The following is a 23,326-nucleotide window of genomic DNA, read 5'->3' as shown; positions in this document are numbered from 1 at the left end:
ACTCTCCGAAACAGAAGTAGGACACTGGGTCATGTTGGAGACACTGAGAGAGGAGGCTGCTGCAGGCTCGCCCACCTCCCTCTACCCTCCCTCACAGGGCCCCCTAGCCACCTTCCCACTTCCTCCTTTCTTTCTCCTTAGTGGGGTTGTCATGGGAGTTTCTCCTCTCCTGCATCCCACCTTCTGGCTTGCTGGGGTTGCTCCAGCATGCCCCAGGGGCAGGTGCTGCCCTTGTGCAAATGCCAGGTGGCCTGGGCAGGTCCCCTCCCTCCTCCATGAGGGGCTTGATGGTGCCCTCCTTTGAGGCCCCTTCCTGCTGGGCTTTGCTGCTCCCGGGCCTTCCACATCCCTGCTCTCAAGCTGGACACGTGAAAAATGGTGGCTCCCGCCTGTGGGCCTGTGGTCCTAGTAGCCAAGAAGCAGGGGTTGTCCGGGTTAGACTGCTGGGCCCTTCTGGGCTGTGGAACTCCTTTGCAGTGGCCTTGCGCGAGGCACCTACCTCTTTTTGTCTGTTTCTTCACTGATAAAAGAGGCTGATACCAGAACCTGCCTCCTAGGCGATCTCTAGTTTCGGTTGGCACACACTCAGCCATACAGGAAACAGCAGAAAGGATGAGAACTGGCACCTGCCTTGTGCTTTTTTTTGCCTATTTGAGAAGGCGGGGAGCTGGGTATGGCCTGAGGGCCAACTGGCCTGATCTCCCCAGACACCTGAGACCCACGAAAGACAGTAGCCAAACCGAAAGCCACACTGCTGTCTAGGCTGGTCAGATGGCACCTGGCTTGCGTTTAGGGCCGTATTTTTTATTTTGCTCTAAGTTGATCTGAGAGAGACAGGAAGTGGATCAGATATTAGGGCCTCCCAGAAACCTGTTCTTACAAAGGTGTGGCCTCTGAGAGGCAGTGAGGTGATACACAGTTATTTGGGGGTTGAGATCAGGGATGGGGGGACATTAGCAAGCGGGGATGAGCTGGTGGGTTTTGAGTCGATGCGTGCAGCTCATGACGTGTGATGAAAATGTTTGGAGGGATTCTTCCCCCCACCCCCCTCCGGTTTGAGGCGATTGTCTAGCCAGCCAGGAAGGACGTCAGGGAAAGCTCTGAGAAGCAAGCTGGGCCAGTCTCGCGTCCTCAGCCCCGTCCAGAGCTGGTCCGACTGTCCGAGCGTGTTCTGGGATCACGGTGAACAGGATCTGCTCAGACGCAGAAATCCGTGACTCAAAAAAGGAGAATCTCAGTCATCACACTCTTGTTCCCTTCCCTGATGTTCAACTGGGTCTCCCAAAAGGAACAGAGAAGAATACGAGTGGAGGGTATTTGGCACGGCAGGCCTCACATTTGAGGCTGCTTGATGGTGAACGCTGTGGAATGTCCATGACTTTGTTCTTTGCTTTCGGTCATAAACACACTAATCCTTGTAAAGCTATGAATGCCTTAATTCTTTGTGGGGGGAAAAAAATGACCCTCCAAAGCTAGGGGCATAGACATGCAACAGCTGCTTCTTAGACAAAAATTATGTTATTGTGTTACTTGCCAATTCAGTGACGGAGATTTCCAGTGGCATCCTGACAAATGTTATTCACTCCACAGCACCCCCTAACGGGCCCCCACAGCTGCCCTTCGTGCAGTCCCAGTGCAGGAGGAAGAAAGCAGCAGGGAGAGGAGAGCAGGCAAAGCGGGCAAAGCGATCTCAGCCAAAGACCCGCCCCTCACAGCGGGAGAGGATGGAGCCTGGAGCCCTCAGTCTGGGCCCTGCTCACCCCTTCCCTGGGTGGCCCCCCCCCCGAGGCCCCTCCCCCCTCCCCCCTCTCTTCCCACACCTCCTGGATGACATTTGATTGGGACCAAGAACAAACCAAACCCGAGTTTGAGGTTTGGGTAGGATGGTTGGTTTGGTTTGGTTTCCTCAGAGGGAGGCAGATGAGGGTTGTGGTGGCTGGGAAGGAAGTCACGTCCAGCTGTCTGTAGGCAGGAGAGAATGGGCCAAGGATGGAGAAGGGAAGGAGGGAGAGGGCCGCCTGAGGAGGACAGGAGCAGGGGAGCCCTGCTGCTGGTGGGCTCACATCAGCCACCAGAGTGGTGCAGAGGAGCCTTGCCAAGGGCATGTCAAGGTGAAGTTGTGGATTGTGGCTTTTTCCCTGCCCCTAAAATAAGTTCCTTCCTTGCTCGGCCACATCTAGATGTCACGGGCCTGAGCATTAGAGAAGGATTGCTCTCCCCACACCAGCTTTCTGCATAAAAGAATAGTAACAACACCCAAACTTCTCATCGGTTCTCTGCTGTGTGTGTATCTTTCATTTGTGTGCTGGAAGGCAGGTGGCCGTGACCCAGAGGAGGGGTTGCTGTCACGCAAGGGCTGAGAAGGAATGGGTCCCAGTGACCCAAGCAGGGAACACCCAGTGTCTAAGGAGCAGTGTCTGAAATTCCTGGAGGAACTGCACCGCCTGTGCCTTCCAGAGGGGGAAGCATAACCAGAACGTGGACTGAACGCTGATCTGGAAATCGCCGTGCAGAGTGGCTGGCACTGGGCAGAGCCCGGCTCTCAGGCAAAGCTGGTGTAACAAAGGACATGGCTTGAGCCAGACGGGCCTTGGCTAGTGTGACCTCAAATAAGGCACATAACCTTTTGGAAGTTCGTTTTCCCATCCATAAAATATTAGGAGAGATCGTTAATTGCTCACGAGTGTGGGGAGGATTCTGTGACATGACATATGCGAAGTTGCTGGAATGAAGGACTCTGTAAATGTTTAGCATCCAAAGGGAATTTGAATAGAAAGAAAACAATTTTGGGGAGAGGAGTTGGTCGAGGCTCCTTTTCAGGCTCTCTCCCCATCTTAAACCAGGCTAGCCTCCTTCTGGTCCTTGGCCCCCGGTTCTCCTTCACTTGGTTTAGAGGTGAGATGAAGCAGGATCTTCATGCCCAATGAGGGAGGAGAAAACGGCCTTCTCCCTTCTGCTGAGCTCTGAACACTTTTCTCTTTGCTCCTGCAGAGAGAGAGAGAGAGAGAGAGAGAGATTAGAAAAATAACAGGAGGTAACTGAGAGCGCCCCCAATGGTCCGGACCCAGTACTACCCCCTTTGCTCACTGGATCAGCTTTAATCCCGGCAACAGGATGAAGTGGGTTATAACTGTTCCTACTTGCCCCTTACAGATGGAGACCCTGAGAATCCAAAGCAGAGCAACCTGTTCCAGACCCCACACTGCCCCCCAACAGGATGCTGAAGGAAGAGGAGGGAGGCGTAGGAGAGATTCTGTAGGACTCCTTGCTCTTTCTAGGTGGAAAAAGCAGGATTCAAGATCAAGTTGCGGCGCCTGGGTGGCCCAGTCCATTAAACATCTGCTTTTGCGTCAGGTCATGACCCTGGTGTCCTGGGATTGAGTCCCGCATCGGGATCCCTCCCTCCGCCTGCCTCTCCCTCTGCCTGTGCTTTCTCTGTCAAATAAGTAAATAAATACAATATTAAAAACAAAAAAAATCAAGAAAAGTCAACTCTGGCTCTCTCCTCCCATCGGCACCTTCCCTGACTTGAGGCCAGGCAGTATCTCCTACCCTAGGCCTCATTTTCCTTTTCTTTTTTTTTTCTTTTTTTAAAGGTTTTATTTATTTATTTGATAGACATCACAAGTAGACAGAGAGGCAGGCAGAGAGAGGAGGAAGCAGGCTCCCTGCTGAGCAGAGAGCCTGATGGAGGGCTCGATCCCAGTACTCTGGGATCATGACCTGAGCTGAAAGCAGAGGCTTTAACCCATTGAGCCACTCAGGTGCCCCTGGCCTCATTTCCCACTATGGAGATTTGCTGAGGACAGACTGGGAGGGCTGGGGCCATGGCTGGAGCAGTCAGTGTCAGGAATTGGAGAAGAGAGACCACGGAGAGGGACTCCCACACTCCAGGGCATGGCCCCCACCATGAGAACCAGGGCTTGGGATGGACCAGAGGTAGCATCAGCTGGGAAAGCTCCAGGGAGCCAGTAGGGGCAGGGCCACACAGGGAAGGAGGGACCCTGCCTCATGGCGACAGAGCCATTGACTGGCCCAGGGACAGGAGCAGCCATGGGGTTGGGGGCTGTGACACACAGGCAGGGATGGAAACTTGCAAAGCACTGGCCCCACATCACTCATCAGAGTCTGAGCCAATGAGCTGAGGCAGGGAATTTTTCTAAAACAAGTTAGTGTCTAGAACTCAAAGATGACGGAGCCGATGGAGTGGTGGCCACTACTAAGGAACTCCCCAGCTTCGTCTCTGGTTTGTCCACCTGACATGTGCCTGGCGGTTTGGAAGGCACAACATCCAAGGCGACAGGTCTGCTGCACGCACCGGGTTGGGGGAGGCATCCAGCTGGCCTCTCAGTCCTTCTCTGCTTGCCATTGGCTCTACTTTGCCAGTTTGCCTTTATGACGCCCCAGAACTCCGGTTCTAATTAACCTGGAAGAAGTCAAGTCTTTGATCTTAGTAGCTGAAAAGGTATTAAATGATGTTTCAACAAGCAAAGCAATAATATAAATGCTTGTACTTTTGGGGCACCTGGGGGGCTCAATGGGTTGAATGTCTGTCTCTTGACTTAGATTCAGGTCCTGATCTCAGGGTCATGGGGTCAAGCCCAGCAACCGACTCCAAGCTCAGTGCAGAATCTGTTTGAGACACACTCTCTCTCTCTCTCTCTCTCTCTCTGTCTTTCTCTCTCCCCCGCCCCTCCCCCACTCACTTGCTTTCTATCTCCCTCTACAATAAATAAAATCCTTAAAGATTATAAAATCCTTAAAGATTTTTATTTATTTATTTATTTGACAAAGAGGGAGCAGAGCAAGAGTGGGGGTGTGGGGCAGAGGGAGAGGGATAAGCAGACTCCTGGCTGATCCCAGGACCCCAAGATCACCACCTGAACCAAAGACAGACGCTCAACTGACTGAGCCACCCAGGAGCTCCAGTAAATAAAATCTTTAAAAATAAATAAATAAGTGTTTATACTTAAAAAAAAAAAAAAGATTTTATTTATTTATTTGACAGAGAGAGAGAGAGAGAGACTCCAAGAGAAGGAACACAAACAGGGGGAGTGGGAGAGGGAGAAGCAGACTCCCGGTTCAGCAGGGAGCCCCGTGCAGGGCTGGATCCCACCACCCTAAGATCATGACCTGAGCCAAAAGCAGATTTAATAACTGACCCACCCAGGCACTCCAATACCTTTTTTTTTTTTTTTTAAATGCTTGTACCTTGCAAATTCGTATTCTGAAAGTTTATTTTGTTTAGTTGAAGTGGGTATGGCATGATGGAATTTAGGAAGCTTTAACAAGCCAGAGAAAAGCTTCAGAGATCTCACAGAATGAGCAAAACCCTTAGCTAAGAAGGAAACTATTTTCCTGTGACTTTCCTGTGACTGATCTAAATCAGTTCCTCAAATCTTGGGTCCCCAGTCCACAGGGACTGCCTAGACAGTATCTAATGTTCCCCGTGCCCTGCAACCCTTTCTTTTCCTCTCTCTCCTGCACCCGCCTTTCAAGGATACAGGCTAAGCCTCTATCTCCCCTCCCCACCCTTGCCTGAGCTTTAGACCCTTCCTTCTAGACGCCGGCCCTCTCCGAGCTAAAAAGAAGAGTGACTTTTCTCTGGTATAGAGAGGAGCCAGGAGTCTCCCCCGCGCCGCCCCCCGCCCAGGCCCATAAATCACCACTGTCATCTCGGTCTCCCTTACATCAGGGAACTCCTAGGCTCAAAAACCCGGCCTGGCCCCCCATTGTCCTCAGCATAAAAAGCCCACAGCACTCGGCGTGTACTTCTCACTTGGCAGTCCTAACTCAGGCGACCTGTGTTCCTTGGTTGTTTGAGTGAGTGGGGGCAGTGGACACTATAAAGTCACTGCCCCCACCCCGGGACCTTTTCCTGACTCCCCTCCCCGAGCGGCTCGGGAACCGGTGCGCCCCGCCTTCGGGCCCCCCGGGGCCTCATTGAGCCCCGGCCGGACTGCAAGCTGCAAGCGGCGAGGGTGGCGGCTGCATCGTTGTCCGGGGTGTGGCGGACCCGGAGCCGCGCCTGACCCGTTGTAGGTACCCCACGGACGCGTTAGGCGCCCGGAGCGAACGCAGATGGGGGTGCAGGAAAGGTCGCCGCCACTTCAGTGCCTGCAGACGAGGGTCTGAGCCGCGGCCGCTGGGTCTCCAGCAAAGAAAGGGTTAAGCCGCCAGCCGCCCGCCCCCCCGCGCCCACCCCCTCAAAGGCAAGGGGAAGAGTCCGGCAGAAGGTCCTGTTTACCGGAGCCGCTCGAGTCCGCGCGGCCCTGGGAGAGGCGTTGCCGTGGCAACCGGCCGGGCGCCCGCCAGCTGCGGATGAGCTCACTGGAGCAGCGGCGGGCGGGGGGCGGCGGCGGGGCGCGCGGCCGGGCGGAGAGGACGCGGCAGCCGGCCGAGCCCGCCCTCCACTCGCCCACAGCGGCGGCCGGGCGGCGGGCACGCGAGCGGAGGGCGCGCGGCTCTCCGGGCGCCGGGAGAGGCCCGGCTGACTGCAGGGCGGAGGGCCGCGGGCCATGGCGCCCCGGGCCCCCGCCGCCCGCCGCCCCCGCCCGCCCGGGCGCCCCCGAGCTGCGCCTCGGAGACCGCGGAGCGGCGGCCCGCCGGGAGGTAGGGCCGGGCCGGGGGAAGCGTGGAGGGGACGCGCCGGGCGGGGGTGGGGGTGGGGGGCGCCGCGGAGGGGCACGCGCCGGGGGGAGGGGAGGCGGAGGTGGGAGCTGCCCCTGGCCGGAGAGGGGAGGTGGCTCCTTGCAGACCCACGACCCGGGCTCCCGTGTGCGGACGTGGGGACCGAGGCGGTTCAGCCCGACGTGTGGGACTCGAGCAAAGTCCTGGCCGGACGGCCTCCGGGGACTCGGGACGACTTTCAGGCTAAGTGGGGAAGCCGTTGTCCCGCGCCTCGGAAACCTGCAGGAACTGGGCAGAGCCGGCCCTCTGCCGGGCTGGGTCCCAGGGGCGAGAGTGTGAGAGTGAGTGTGTGTGTGTGGAGGGGGGGTGTAGAGAAAGAGTCGAGTGGGGCTGAGGGGGCCGAGCAGCCAGACACCCCCCTCCCCGCTGTGGTCAGAATGTGCAGTCTTGGGAAAGCAGGATGGTGAAGATGATTGAATGATCCTATTTCTCCCACTTTCCCCCTAAGGATGGAGTTGGGAGCAGATGGAGCCCAGGGGGCTCTTAACAACAGGAGATAGAATCAAGTTTGGGAGGGACCCCAGAGAGCTGCTTTCGAAGCCCTGAGGAGAGCCAGACCTCAGCGGTGGAGTCCTTTCCCGGAGGGGACGCGGTGGGGACGCGGGGCGGACGCGGGGCGGACGCGGGGCGGACGCGGAGCCGTGCACTCCGGGGCTTGGCCGGGGAGAGGGAAGAGCGGTGACTGCTCTCATCAGCCAGTGCTGGGGAAGGGGCCGGCGGGCCTCGAGCCGGTGTGCTAGGGCTTCAGGGGTGTGACTTCTCTAAGCTCTCAAGGACCCGGGTAATAATGGCCCCAGGGCAGTAAGCTAATAAGGGGCTCCCTACTATAACTTTGTTATTCAGCTCTTGCACTCTTGGTTACAAAAGTCCTTTCTGCTTGCATCATCACAGTACTGAACACACCAGAGGAGTGGAGTAGAAAGTCTTTTGGGGTGGGCCGCTTTGGAGGAGCCAAATTCTTTTTTTTTTTTTTTCTTTTTTTTTCTTTTTTTAAAGATTTTATTATTTTTTTTTTTTTTTGGACAGAGATTACAAGTAGGCAGAGAGGCAGGCAGAGGGAGAGGAAGGAGGAAGCAGGCTCCCCGCTGAACGGAGAGCCCGATGGATGCGGGATGGATCCCTGGACGCTGGGATCATGACCTGAGCTGAAGGCAGAGGCTTTAACCCACTGAGCCACCCAGGTGCCCCGGTGGAGCCAAATTCTGTGAGCAGTAAAGGCAATCAGTAACTGGTTTTTTTTTTTTTTTTAAAGATTTTATTTATTTATTTGACAGAGAGAGATCACAAGTAGGCATAGAAGCAGGCCGAGAGAAAGAGAGGGAAGCGGGCTCCCCGCCGAGCAGAGAGCCCGATGCAGGACTCGATCCCAGGACCCCGAGATCATGACCTGAGCCGAAGGCAGCGGCGTAACCCACTGAGCCACCCAGGCGCCCCACAGTAACTGGTTTTGACGACCGGTGGTGAATAGTCTGGTGGAGGAGGATGGCCTTCAGGTCCTTTTATTGGAACGATTAGAAGCCTCCCTGGCTTGTGTAATCATTCACTTAAAAGCTATGTGCTAGGCATTGGGAACAAACACAGCATTGAATAAGAGATATCTCTCTTCTTCCAGAACCAGCCATCCTGCTTGAGTAGTCAAAAAATTAAAAGCAGGGGCACCTGGCCGGCTCAGTCAGTAGAACATGGGATTCTTGATCTCGGGGTTGTGAGTTCAAGCCTCACACTGGGTACAGAGATAACTTAAGAAAAAAAAAAAATTTTTTTTTTTTTTTCAAACCAGTCCTAGGCTGGCCTAGCTGAGTGCTACATGCTAGGAGAGCCCTGAGCAAGGCCACCCAACTCAGGAGAGGCCCACAGACGAGGTAATGCTGGGACTGAGCCCTGAAAACTTCTTCACTGGGAGAACAAAGCAGGGAAGGTGGTTCCAGCCTGAGGGAACAGAAATCACAAAGTCACCAAGAGAGAAGGGGGGGTAAGTGTGGGGAGAACTCACAGTGTGACGCCAGAGGGAAGGGGGGTCTCACTGGTGCTGGAGTGATACGTTCCGCCTGATATCCTAGAAAGCCTGTTCTGGTTGCTGGGTGGGGGCCTGGAGGATGTGACCAAGGCCACGCGGCACCCGGACCAGGCGTTACTGACGCACTGACGCACAGACAGTTGGCGATGCTGAGGTAGGATGGAAGGATCCAAGAGATAAAGAGGTAGGACCCGGTGACGGGCTCTGGTGCAGATGAGGTAACTTAGACCGAAACTAAGTGCCCCCAAACTCAGGAGAAAACAAAGCAGAGCAAAAGGAATGGATATTTTGAGTGGCCCGAGTTTAGCAGATTACAACACTTGGACCATGAATTTGGCTCTAAATTTTCTGGCAGCTTAGAGACAAACAAAAATACACTGACTTGCGCTGTCTTGGATTTTGGACAACAGAAAGCTTACAGATTATTTTTCAGAACACAATTTTTCCTGGAATTAACTCAGCAGGGAATTTTTCATGAGGAACTTGGTGTAAAGACCAAAGAGTGACAGAGAAAAAAAATCTTCATTGTTGGTGTTACAGAAGATGGGAAGATAAAATTCCACACGACTGTCTTCCTATACCATCTTCCTGTTATGACTTGGGAGCTCACTGCCTCTCTGTGGGCTATGAGTGTTGCTCAGGCTTATGGGCAGTGGCGGTGCAGGCAGCCGGAGCCAGGGGAATTCTGTGTGGAGGAGCCCATTTTCTCAAGTGGAGGAAGAGGGGACACCAGCTTCGATGGATGGAGAGCGCAGAGGACGCGCTGGGCGCCCATCTTGACGGGAAGGAAGCAAGTCATAGCGTGGTCCACCGCCCACTGGGCTAGACTATGTCTGGTCTGGTGAAGGGTCTGGTGGGACAGTGTGGGTCCGGAAATCCTGACCAAAGGAAAATGGGGAGTGAGAGCAGCATTTGAGAATTCCATTCCGATGGATGAAGCACTTCCCTCACTGTGGTCTGGGTCTTTGTACCCTCAGACCTGAGGTTAAGCCTACTTCTCAGCAGGAGTGGGGACGGGTGGGACTCAGGAGGCAAGAGATTCACTCCAGTGTGAGTACGGCCAGGGAGGGTGGGAACCTTGTTTGTTGAAACACAAGGAATGTCACAGAAGAGCAGGGGTTGTAAGCCAAGCTGGGGCGGACCTTCTGCGGACTCAGTCCCCAGTCTCCCAGCAGGCCAGGCGCTTCCCTTTGCTTTCTGCGGAAGAGACAGAACCTGCAGAATCCATGTCAATGCGTGGCTTTTGTTGAAACCATTTCTTGCTCATTTTAGATGTCCTAAATTAGCATTGAGTAGGTATGAGATTCTACACACCACCCCATCATGTTTTTTAACGTTTTTAACTCAGGGTGCACTTTAGAACATTTGATGTCCTGGGTGAGCATTTCTTTAAACAACGGGTCCCTCCATGCCCCACCTCCCCTGTGGATTAAATAAAAATCGCTGAGAATGGGCTCTGGGCATCAGGATTTTTGAAAGGCCACAGGTGATTTTAAGGTACAGCCAGAGGTAGGGGTACCTGGGTGGCTTCAGCTCAGGTCATGATCTCAGGGTCTTGGGATTGAGTCCCATATCAGACTCCCTGCTCAGCGGGGAGTCTGCTTCCACCTCTCTATCTCTGCCTGCCTCTCTGCCTACTTGTCAAATAAATAAAAACATCTTTAAAAAAAAAAGGTACAGCCAGAAGTGAGAGGGGCTGCTTTAACAGTCATATAAAGGATTCCTCACAGCGGGGGACAGACGCTTCAGATTCCAAAAGCAAGGACCCCATAAATTTAAAATTAGGAAGCCTGTTACTCATTATGAAATCAAATGGTTGATCAGCCTTCAACATCAGGATTTAAAGTCAGCTTGAACAGATACAGATAAGAAGGCTAGTGGCAGACGCATTCATGTGAAGCTTCATGTTGTATGTGAAGTATCTTTAAAAAAATAGAAATTCTAAAAGCATAATCACACGGCTTATGCAGTTAGATCTGTCTAATCCGATTGTATGCAGTGCCCAAACTGAAAAGCTTTGGCACCTTTCTCTTTTTGGCTGGAACCCACTGAAGTCTACTTTTCTTGAGTGCTGAGCTTCTGAGTTCTGGGTTCTTTCTGCTTGCCTCCTGATAGTGAAGTGTATTGGTTTTCTGACCCATGTCTTCTGGATTGGAAAAAAGCTGGGAAAATTAGTTTGCAATTGAATGCCCATAAAGTGACAATCAAAAGGAATGAATCTCTAAGGGTTGAATTCTGTACCTCTGACAGGATAATAGGAAAATTTTGAGGCTTGATGACTTTCCCCACAACACTCAAATACACCTTGCAGGTATTAATTTCTTTGGCTGTGGGCAAAGTTGACTCAGCTTCCTTTACTCTCTCTGGAACCCCAGCCCCTTCTTTTTTGCTTCCTGAGGGCTCATGGAATGTCTCACAGGTACTCATGAGTGACTGAGGTTATGTCATGCCCAGTCTCCCGTGTCCAGGCATTGACCTTTCTTCCTCTACAGAGCCAGATGGCCTCCACAGCTACCCCAGCGTCTCATTTTTTTTTATTTTAAGATTTTATTTGTCAGAGAGAGAACTCTAGCAGCGGGAGTGGCAGGTAGAGAGAAATAGGCTTCCTGCCAAGCAAGGAGCCTGAAGTGGGACTCGATCCCAGGACCCAGGGATCGCGACCTAAGCTGAAGGTTAGCGCTTAACCAACTGAGCCACTCAGGCGCCCCACCCCAGGCCCTCTTTAACTCCCCGACATTGGCTTCCCAACAGAAGGATTGAGAGGCACATCTGCCCCTTGAATTATAGGAGGCAAGTCAGTGCCTGGAACTGAGGGGAGCGATGACCTCAGTTTTCTACATTTGATGTCAAAAGACAGAATATGTTGGGAAGCCAGAGTCAGACCATCTTTTACACTTGTGTCAAGACCACCGTCTGATCTGAGCAGAAATGTCGACTCTCAGCTCTTCTAGCAGTTAAGCCCTTTGCCATCTGTAGCCCAGAGGGTCTTTGCCTTTGGCTTCCCTTTGACACATCCATCCTCAGCCAGCAGTTGGCTGAAAGGGAGGTGAGCCCCAGAGCCCCGACCCTGTCTAATAGGCTTAACTGCCAAAAACTGTTATCTTTTTCCCCCTGGCCTTAGGGAAGGAAGGGGTGAGTCACCTTCGTGGCAAGCTCAGGGAAGAGGTTAGCTTCCCTCAGTAGTGGGGAACCAAGAGGTTCCATGCTCCCCTTCGGAAGGAAGTGAGAGCAGGATCGAGCTGGAGAGTGGGTCAGGACAGGAAGCTGTGACCATGACCATCCTTCCATGGTACCCAGGGCTGCGTGTCTTATCAGTAGGGCTCGGCAGACCGTTCAAGCACAGCATCAAATGCATTTCCTTTGGTGGTTTTGTGGTCCTAGAAAGTGTACTTTAAAATTACAAGATTGCTTTTATATAGATCCTTGTATATATACATATATCTTTCTGTGTAAACTGTGGAAGTTCTGCTTGTTGGAAAACATTTAAGCAATCCGTAAAAAGAACAAAACAAAAAATGAAAGTTTACCCTATACTATCTCCCTCCTTGGGGGCAATCACTGTTTGGTATATATCCCAAATCCTCCTTGACTTTCCTTTCCTTTGCATGTAATGTTTGCTTACAGAAATGGATGCTGTCACAACTGAACAGTAGTTTGTGAGAATAATTCCACATGGGACATACATAGTCCCATCCTTCCCCGCCCAGCCACCTCGACTTCCTTCTGTTGGATGGCCTTCATTTGTTTAACACATTATCTATTTATGAGCCCTGAGTTGTTTTCTGAGTTTAGCTACTACATGGTCTCTGGCACTTGTTCCAGTATTTCTATAAGATAAATTCCTAGAGGCGTAATTGCTAGATTAAAATAGATTTCAAAGCCACATGCATATTGAATATCTTTGGGCTTGGTGATGGACATTTCAAAAGTGAGATTCCAATGCTCTGTCTTAAAAAGAATGTAAAATATATTCCCTCCCTCTCCCTTAATCCAAGTGTTCCCACCCCAGTTTCCCCCACTGAATTTACTGTGAGTTTCTGTTTAAGTTATTCTGAAACTTAAAATTCACAGTGTGGTACACTCATAAAGAGAAACTACTCTTTGAGTTTTATCAAATTAAAACAGGCAACATATTAAATTTTAATTTCTAAGAGGCTTTTTATGTTTTATGGGTTGTTACCCCACGAACTGACTTAATTTTGTCTCTGGCTGCTGGTTTCGTGTTCCTATAACCTTGATCCCGCGTAACCGCCGTTCCACATACTGTGTAGGCGGAAGCGTGGGGCGGGTGGGGTGGGTTACACACAGGAGTCAGCCCAGTGCAGTAGTCCACTGGGCCTTCCCCTTTCTCCCTCGTGCTTCCTCGCTTCTCAGAAAGGAAGATGTCGTAGGGTTGCGTTTGAGTTAGCACGAGTTTCTCTGCAAATTCACTGTGGGTCATGGATAGGGCAACCATGTATACAAACTGAGACACTTCGAAAGGAAAAAGGGACTAAGTTAAGTTGTTAATTGGCCTACAACAGGCCTACCCTGGGACTGTCCTTGGAAACTGCATCTTGTTGCTGCCCTGGGAAAGGGTGAGAGCTGCCCACGGCTGTCATTTCTCCCTGCTTGTCCCAGTGTATTGACATAAGAGTCATGAGTGTCTGCCATCCTCTGCCCACCCGCCCAGCCTTGTTTAGCCCCCCTAGAGTAGAGCCCAAAACCAGGGAAGGAGGAGGGGTCAGGTGCTACATGTGAACTTTTCCTTCCCACTAAAAGAGTCAGAGGAGGGGCATCTGGGTGGCTCAGTGGGTTAAGCATCTGCCTTCCACTCGGTCATGATCTCAGCAACCTGGGACCAGGCCCTGCGTCAGGCTCTTCTGCTCCGTGACAAGTCTGCTTCTCCCTCTTCCTCTCCTTCTGTGATCTCTCTCGCTCTCACTCCCTCTCAAATAGATAAATAAAATCTTAAAAAAAAAAGGAGAGAGGGGCGCCTGGGTGGCTTAGTGGGTTAAAGCCTCTGCCTTTGACTCAGGTATGATCCCAGGGTCCTGGGATCAAGCCCCACATCGGGCTCTCTGCTCAGCAGGGAGCCTGATTCCCTTCCTCTCTCTCTGCCTGCCTCTCTGCCTCCTTGTGATCTCAGTCAAATAAATAAATTAATTAATTTTTAAAAAAAGAGAGAAAGAGGATATGGATACTACTGCCCCATCCAACCCCCAGTTCACCCTGAGAAAAATAATAACTGCCTTTTTTCAGCAAATTAGAACCACTGAAGCAGGACACTTCTGTAATTTTATGTGCTTTTCATGTCTCTGGGATTTACAGGCCAAACCACCCCAGATGACCAGACAAAGGCATCTGTACAGGAGCATGCAGCAAATCAGGATTAAAACTGCACTTTGCATGATCTGATCACTGGGCAAGGGCGATGGGCAGCCTGAGGGTTAGAACTTGCCTCCCCAGCAGCTGGAGTGGGCCAGTTTCACAGCCACAGACGTGGTCAGGGGTGGTGACTGGGAAAGCATAGAGGAGCTTCTCGAAGCGGCTTATGGGTGCTCTGGCCTTCTCTGCCAGAAAATGTCTCTAGCCCTCTGGGGGCTCAGGGGAGTTCTCTACTTAATACTCTGAGTTGAGGTGAGAGGAGTTCAGATTTGGAATGAAGTGTGTGGTCATTCGACCCCAGGTAAAACTCTCTGGCATCTCGTGGCCACTGTCATCCTTTCCATCTGGTCCATGTCGTCATCTGTGTTAGTGACAGTCAACAAATATGCACAGGCTCCCAGGACATCAAAAAGGGACCAGTGCTCTCTGTTTACGCTCCAGCTGAACCCATGCATCAAACGGGGTGAAAAAATGTCAGAGGAGAGGGGGAACCTTGATGCCTCCCAAAACCACGAGACTCAGAGGTCCCAGAACTGCCAAGATGGGGCCAAGAAGGGCTCTCCTCTCCCCTGAATATAGGACAGCCAAGATCCCTGGCCTAGGGCAGAGAGGAGAGAACTTGGGAAAGGGTCAAAGAGGCAGCTCCAGATGCACATAGCTCCAGGTGGAGGCTGCCAGCTGCCTGGAGGAAAAGAGAAGGAGGATGCTCTCGGGTGGGGAGATGAGCAGCAGGAAGAGCCCCTGAGGCAGGTCCACTGGCCACTCCCCAAGGCCCTGAAGTCTGGCATCCTTCCCTAACCAGCTGCTGAGACCTATCCGCAGTTACTAATGGTTGGACCCAGTGGCCGGTTCCCTGTTCTTTAGCTCCCTGATGTATGTGACCACCCCCCAACCCCGACCCAGGTCAAGGTCGATGTAGAACTGCCGTGCACTGATACATCAATCCACTTGTCAAAATGCTGACTGCTTCTGAGCTGCTGAGCTCCCAGAGTCCCACATTCCCCGAAACTCCAGCATCCCCGATCCAGCCATGACAGGGTTAACAGTGAAGCCACTCAGACTGGCTGGTGGCCCAGCTACCCCTTTGGTAAGTGCTCTGAATACTGCCTCCTCACCAGAGACCACCACACTCTTTGGCTTATCCTCCTTCTCTTTAGAAAAGAAGATCACCACTGATTCATTTTCTTTCTTATTTGACAAGCATTTATGTCTCACTCATAGCAGACCAAGTGTGGGTTAGACACTGGGGAGGAATGAAAAGAAGTCCAAGGCCAGTGTTCTACCATCAGACTGCAGCGTCTGGTTGGCAGGCCCAGATAAACAAAAAGAAACTGAGGCAAGAATAACGAGGGCCCTGGAAGAACTGCCAGAGCCGGTGTCCCACTTCCCTTGTCTGCAGTTGACTCTCAGGGAGCTCCTTTTTGTGGCCAAGGGTTCCCGGCTCCCTCCCAGATTTACCCCTCTAGGGGGCTTCCTTCCCCAGACCCTTAGATCTTTACCTCTGACTGCCTACCCCACAAAGTTCCTCTTGAAGGTGCCTTTTTAACCCTATCCTGTCCAAAAGAGTGCATATCTTCTTGATGTGTCCTCTTCATTTTCCCAGGATAGCCTGTTGTAACCCCTCCTCCTTGCTTTCAGGCCATGGCCAAGTGTAAGCCCCCAACTCACTTCATCTTCTCTTGGTTCCCCTCATGCATCTGAGAGCTTCCATCCCCCCAGTTCGTGTGTGCCTCCCGGGCAGGAGTGCGCCTTCTCGTTCTTGCCTTGCCTGGATCACGTTCTCCCTCCCCAGCTATTGGAGCCCAGTCTAGTCCTAGGGGCCACCAGATCTGACCTCTTTGCAGCGGTCTGTGACTTCTCCGACTTCCATCTTCCACCTCTGCATCCCTCCGGTTAGAATTTGTATAGACCCTCTCCACTGTAGCTCAAGTTTAGTCCTCGAACCAATCTCCTGTTGTGATTTCTGTGGACTGTGTGTCAGGCACTCCCTGGACTGCTCCTGTCTTCTTGTCTTGAACAGTTGACATCTTTTATTGCCATTCGGTTGACTGGGTTCGTAGCTGTCATCCGCAGCTCCAAGAGGCAGGGACTGTCCCGTATGTTTCTGCATGTCCCAGTGGCACCTCATGTGGAACTACTGTACTCAGCCCTCTGGGTTAATCCTATTGACTGCATTCAAATCCATCCGTGCTGGCCCAGATGAGCTAAATAAAATCACAGGGGAAGGACCATTTCCCATTTCTCAAAACCTAGCTAAATAAAAGGGAACACGTTCCCAGGCACTGCACAACTTCCGAGTAGCAAACACCAGGCACAGATAGTAAACAAACAGAAACGGGGCCTCAGAGTTCAGGGAGCCTGAAATGGAGGGAGAGGGGAGGGGAAAGGAGGGAGAGTCAGGATGAGCCTGCTGTGCTGATGGGGTGGGCTCCTCCTCCTCCCACGTCCAGCCTGAAGCTGAGCGTTATCACGTCCAGGTCTTACTGAAAAGGAAGGGGGGTCAGCTCCCTCTTACAATTTCAAAACCAGTTTGTACACAGTAATAGCAATTCCCCGTTTGAGAGTGGTGTACAGCTTTACCACACTTGTGAACAACTGAGGCTAGATCCGCAGCCCTGCGGAGAAGTTGAGGCCGTGACAGTATTATTAATCCAAGCTCCCATATTATTACTCCTATTTTATTATCTCACGGAGTTAAGCTCCCTCTGTTACGGAAGACATATGTGGAGCACTTTTTCTAGGACATGTGCCTTGCCAAATGCTTTACAGGTGCAATCTCATTTAGTCCTTCCTGCATTCTTTCAAAAGAGGTGCTGCAATGTCCACAGTTTTACAGAGGAGAGAACGAAGTCCTTGAAAAGTAACTTGTCCAAGGCCCGCCAGCTCAAGTGGCAGAGTGCAAGTTTGAACCTGGGTCTGTTTGCACCCCTGTCGCTCAAGGCCTTTCCCAGAATGGGGGGCCATGGCAGAGCAGCCTGGGCCCCCTTCTCCCACTCTGGTCTCGGGAGCCACGGTGCTGGCCCCGGGAAAGGGGATGCGAGATGACGTCTTCCTCTAAGATTGCTGCCTTTTGTCCAAATGTGCTGGCCGGGAGCCAAGCTGGAAAGTCTCTGCTCATGGAAAGAAAGAGAACAGAAGCCAGCAAAAGAGGGTGGGAAAGGGTCTGAGGGGGTGGAAAGGAAGAGGAGGGCAGGGATTAGAGAGGGAGAGAGGAGGCGGGCAAGTGAGTTTGGGGCAGCCCAGCTGGAGCCAGAGGCGGGTGTCAGGAAGCAAACCAAACAGGGCCTTCAGGTGCCTCCCTTCAAGTGGCACTTCATGGTGTGAACATCTGGCCCTGGGAGGCACAGGCCCTGGGGCTCTCCAGGTGCTTAGGGCCCAGGACAGATCCTCCAGGGTGAGGGTAGGGGGCTACCTCCCCTCCTCCGTGTTACTGTTCGGTGAGGTCAGGTTAAATGGAACACCAGGAGAGCTTGAGGGCTGTCTCTTGAAGTGGAAGGGATGGCCAGGCAGAACCTTGGAGCCAGGGTGTTCCAGGTGGCAGGGAAGGGATGGAGGGGAGGTAGGAGAGGGGATGGGTGCCGGGTACTTGGAATAAAATCCAGTCATAACAATGTACTGAGTAGCTACTCTGTACCCAGGAGGGGAAGGCCTGTACCCTGCCCCCAAGGCATTTATTTGGGTGCTAGGCACTGGACTCTCGAATCTGATAACCTGCACTCATCCGGCATCCATGTGGCCTTGGGAAGAGTTATTCCCTCCAGACCTCCGTTTCCACATCTGTAAAGGAGAGGCAGTGTTAAGGGTGGTGTGAGGATTCAATGCAAGAATCCATGTAGAATCTCGCCTAGAGCATAGTAAATACTCCATAAATGTTAGCTTTTATTTATTTTTATTTATTATATATAGTTATAAATAATAATGAACAAATTCATTCATTTTTGTAGTTTGAAGCAGCAAACAAAGATGTGGAATGTTGAGTAAAACGTATTTATTTTGATTTTTTTAAGGATTTTATTTATTTATTTTCAAAGAGAGAGAGGGCAAGCCCGAGGGGGTGGGGCTGGATCTCACAACCCCGAGATCAGCACCTGAGCCCAAATCAAGAGTCGGACGCTCAACTGTCCCAGCCACCCAGGCACCCGGAGTAAAACATATTTCAGTAACAGTTGACCCCAGCCATAGAAGAGATAAGACAAGTTTAGATTTACTTAGATTATTAAATGTCAATAAGTTAAGAATTGCTCTAGAAATTCAGAAGATTGAAGAACTTTAGTTTAGGGGGGTCAGGGTAGGTTTTGTGGAAAAGTTAGGATTTAAACCAGATTTTGAGGGGTAGGTGGGAATATAATAGCAAGGAAAAGGGAGGGAACAACTGAGGGAAAGAATAGGAACAGAAGTGTGGGGCTGAAAAAATTCTAATTCCAAGTATTTGCCAATAGGGCATTCTAGCTATTCTCTTGCCCTCAGTAGACACTTGGGCGAGATATTTCCTTTACATACATTTCAGCTGCAAAAGAGTTGATGGCCAGGATGCTGCATCCGATGGAAAGGCATCTGGATGTGACCTCACATAGCCCCCCTCTGGGTCTGTGTCTTGGTGGGTTTTTGGTAGGTCTCTCCTCTCTCTGCTTCACTGCCATTCTTTCCCTGTTTCTTTGGTTTCCTTCTGTCCCTGTCTCTACTTTTCTCTCTCTTAACCTCATTCCCCAGTTCATTTCCCTTAACCTGCTAACACAAAGTCTCTTTTCCTCCCTGGTATACATACGGCAGGGAAGCTCTGAACACTATATTTTTTCGTTATTTTTTTTTTTTTTAAAGAAGAAAAATCATTCCCTGGGAGCCAGCATCTAGTATTACCTGGCATCTGTGGGGCAAATGTTTTTTTTTCTTTTGTGGCTTTTTAAAAGTCCCTCAGTGTCCTAATAACAAAGGACATTTCTCATTTCTAAAACAGAAACAAAAGCCAACCAAAACCCCAGCTGACCAAAAAGCAGACCAAGAAGAGAAGTGAACCACCTTCATCAAGAACACATAGACCCAGGTTCCCCTGGGACAGCTTTCTGTTGAAATGTGAGTCATCTGGGGAAAGGAAAAGAGTATGGAGCTGGTGAATGAGCCCTAGATGGGGCGATAGGAGCCCTGGGTCCTGCTCCTGCCTCTGCCACCACCCAGCCAGGTGACCAAAGCTAGGTGAGCCACGACGCTCTCAGGCCACAGTGTCACTGTTTTTAGCCCCAACTTTCTCCTGATCCATCCCCTTTCTGTGTTCAAGTTTAGGAGCTTCTCCACGGGCTTTCTGGCTTCATATGTCTCTCTCCCACCCTTCCTTTTCTCTTTGAATTTCCTCACTAGGCTGGGGCCTCGAAAAGTACTGTCATTTACAGGCTGGGTTCCCAGTACTGACTGGGTCACGAGGGGAGAATTGCTGAGGCCAGGAGGAGGATGTGGAAGGCTGGGTCAGCCAGTGCAGGCGTCATTCCCAACAGGGTCCTGGGAGAAGGGGCTCAGCATTTCCTGAAGGGAAATGACTCCCATAAATAGACAAGAGAGATGGGAAAAGGATTCGTCCATTCCTTCCCTCCTGTCAACTCAGCTCTTCCTTTTGGTGTCCAGACTATGTAAAACTCTTGGAAATATTTTTCCTTCAAATGTGTCCCTGCCAATGTGTGTGTGAGAGAGATGTGATATCTGCTTTCTTGTATATATATTGTAGATCTAAAATAAGACCTGAAGAAGGCATCCATGCCTTTTATTTGTTCATTTACCCACAGTACTTCTCATCAGTCCATTCCAGGATAAAGCTAGAATTTTTTCAGTGAGTTTTTTCTTGGGAAGAAAGGAAGGAGAATGTTCCGTTTCTGAGACCCTGTCTTATTTAAGGGTTCATCCAAGGGTTCAGCCACTGTCCTGTAGTAATGCTTATAATATGCTCTTCAAGTCCTTGGAAGGGTTAGGTCTCCTGATAGCTTTCCTAAGAAGTTTCCAGCACCTCCAGTGTCATGAAGAGACTCAGGAAGGGAAAGGACTTCTTGAGAGCTGCTCTTCTGCTCCTGACCGGGAATGATCGCATCCCACCTGACCCATCCTGTTCCAGGCTGGAGGCCAACCCGAGGGGGCTTTAGCTTCCTCAGCAGCTGAAGCTTGCTCTCAGCTTCAGCGATCTGGGTGCGGATTCATGTTTAAAACTCACACCCGCAGGGGCGCCTGGGTGGCTCAGTCAGTTAAGCGTCTTCCTTTGGCTCAGGGCGTGATCTCCCCGGTCCTTGGATGGACCCCAGGGTCACACTCCGTACTCAGCGAGGCGTCTGCTTTTCACTCTCCCTCTGTGCTCTGTTAATCTCAAAAATAAGTAAATAAATAAAATCTTAAAAGAAAAAAACAACCTCAGACCTACAGTAGCTTTACGTTTTCGCTTTGGGAAGGTAGTTGAACATAGACACACAGATTTCACGCGGCACCATGCGTCGGGGGGATTCTTCTGGTTGCTTAAACCGAGGTATGAAGATGTCTCGTGGAACCCACGGGCAGGATGGCAGCCTAGCCTCAAGAGAGGGGACTGATCGGGGCGCCTGGGTGGCTCAGTGGTTAAGCCTCTGCCTTCGGCTCAGGTCATGATCTCAGGGTGCTGGGATGGAGCCCCACATCGGGCTCTCTGCTCAGCAGGGAGCCTGCCTCCCTCTCTCTCTCTGCCTGCTTCTCCGTCTACTTGTGATCTCTCTCTCCTTGTCAAATAAATAAAATCTTAAAACAACAACAAAAAACCAGAGGGGACTGATGCAGGGGGTGCCAAGCCACTCCCCACCGCCATCATTGCCTCCAGCAGTCCGGGTCTCTGGGCTCCCTACTCCCCCAGCCGGCCAGTGGCGCTCCCTCACAGCCTCGCGCTCCCTCACAGCCTGGTGTTCCGCTGTCCAGCCACGCAGATCGGCGCCACGCCCTCGGACTGGAATCTGATTGGCGCAACTTGAGTCAGGCCGCCTCTAGAACCAATCAGCGGTGGTTGGGGGGGTGGGCTCATCAGTCGGACATGGCTGCCAGACGCCCTGGGACCCTTTGGATGAGGGATGGGATAGTTTGTGGAAAAAGGGACCTGCCTGTGAGGTAGGCAAGCTCCACATAGCGCCAGCCATATCTACTACCCGTGTGATGTTTCTTTGACCGTTTTGTGTTCCTTTGTTTTACCATTGTGCTCCTGAGGACTCTGGTTTTTTGGATTCGTTCTCGAAGTACCCTGTCAGAAATACTGCTTGTGAAGGAAGCCATGACATTCTGGAGCAAGGGCTTTGGGGCCAGACGGATCTCTCTTAAAATCTCAGTGATGCTGTTATGACTTACTATTACGTACTCGGTGCGTGGTACTGGATGCTTGGATTGAGCCTTCTTCCTCTGCCCACCACCTTCTTTTTTTTGGGGTGGGGTAATAGCTTTATTGAGGTACAATTCACTTACCATCAAAACTCATCCATTTAAAGCATACAGTTTAATGGTTATTAGTATATTCACAGAATTGTGCAACCACCACCACAGTGGTTTAGAACATTTTCCTCACGAAAGAAGAAACCCATACATACCCCTTAGCCATCACCCCCAACTCCCTCTCCTTTCCCCTCAGCCCTAAGCAACCACTCACCCACTGTCTGTCTCTATAGCTTTCCCTGTTCTAGACATTTCAGATACACGGACTCATACAATGGACGGGCTTTTGTGACTGGCTTCCATTCGCTTAGCGTAATGTTTTCAAGGTTCACGTTGTGAACATGTATCAGGGCTTCGTGGCTTTTATGGCTGAAGAATATTCCATGGTGTGGGTATACCACATTCTGGTTATCTGTTCATCAGTTGATGGCATTTGGATTATTTCCACTTTGTGGCCATTATGAGTAATCCTGCTGTGAATATCAGTGTAGAAAAACATATGTGGACATGTGTTTTCATTTGTCTTGGGCCATGTATTATTTCTAGAATTATGTTTGTAAAGTGCTTAAATCAATGGCTGACAGATCACAGGATGTAACAGTGCTAATTTCTTTACCCTGACCTTCCCAAAGGTTATGAATGAAAGCTATTTCCTGCTTGCGGCCCTAAGATGAAAGTCGGGCTCCCCTAAAGAGCCTGACCCCTGTGGGTCAGACTCTGAGGTTACTGTCCCCTGGGTCTTGGCATCACCAAGAAGCAGATTCTTGCATCAGGTTGTGAGAGGTGGCAATCCAGGCTGGTTCTGATGGAAGGTACTGAGAGAGCAGATAAGGAGGTTTGGGGGCCGAAATAATAGAATTTGAAGTAGAGACTGACAAATTCCCTGTTCTGTCTCTCTCTCTTATTTTTTTTTTTAAGATTTTATTTATTTATTTCAGAGAGAGCAAGAAAGAGCGAGCATGGTGGGAGGGGCAGACGGAGAGGAGAATCTTCAACAGACTGCACACTGAGCAAGGCGCCTGACAAGGCGCCCAGTGCAGGGCTCGATCCCAGGACCCTGAGGCCATGACCTGAGCTGAAACCAAGAGTCCCACCCTTAACCGACTGTGCCACCTAGGGTTCCCCTGTTCTGTCTCTTAAACAATTGTGATTCTGGGCAAGTCTCTGAGCCTTAATCTCACCTTCAAAATAAGGATAACAATAACACACCTGGAAATTGGTAGAAAGGAGGGGGGTCATATATGTTTTAAAAGATGTATGTATGTATGGATACACACACACACACACACACACACACACATATGCAGCACCTGATATCCATACACACGTTATAACACATCTTATGTTATATATGTGTGTGTGTGTGTGTGTGTGTGTGTATAACATATAATGTGTTATAATGTGTGTATGGATATCAGGTGCTGCACAAACGTATTGTAAGCTCCAGGGCTGTCCTAGGAAAAGAATCAAACTTATTTTTTTTTAAAGATTTTACTTATTTGTCAGAGCATGCACGTGCACACAAGCAGGGGGAGTGGCAGACAGAGGGAGAAGCAGGCTCCCCAAGGAGCAGGGAGCATGATGCATGACTCAATCCCAGGCCTGAAATAATGACCTGAGCTAAAGGCAGACACTTAACCAACTGAGCCACCCAGGCATCCCAAGAATCAGACTTTTAAAGATTTTATTTATTTATCTGAGAGAGAGAGAGAGCATGAGAAGCGGGAGGGTCAAAGGGAGAAGCAGACTCCCTGCCAAGCAGGGAGCCTGACGTAGGACTCGATCCTGGGACTCCAGGATCATGACCTGAGCCGAAGGCAGTTGCTTAACCACCTG

General features: G+C 51.0%; 1 protein-coding gene across 2 annotated transcripts in view; it reads left to right on the top strand.

Moving 5' to 3' along the window:
- DENND2A (DENN domain containing 2A) overlaps positions 1–23,326 on the top strand; it is a 118,984-nt gene that overhangs the window by 7,279 nt on the left and 88,379 nt on the right. The window contains exon 1 of one of the 2 annotated variants that reach the window (XM_044246717.1): positions 6,545–6,612. The exons of the other annotated variant lie outside the window; for it this stretch is intronic. The gene's annotated coding sequence lies outside the window, so the exon portion shown is untranslated. Of the gene's footprint in view, positions 1–6,544; positions 6,613–23,326 lie in introns of those variants that run through there. 2 annotated transcript variants of the gene reach the window in all.

This window comes from Neovison vison, chromosome 4 (genome assembly GCF_020171115.1).
Source record: "Neovison vison isolate M4711 chromosome 4, ASM_NN_V1, whole genome shotgun sequence".
In the NCBI taxonomy this organism is placed as follows: domain Eukaryota; kingdom Metazoa; phylum Chordata; class Mammalia; order Carnivora; family Mustelidae; genus Neogale; species Neogale vison.
The sequence above is the reverse complement of the archived record's forward strand: the minus strand, read 5'-3'. Positions and strand labels throughout refer to the sequence as shown.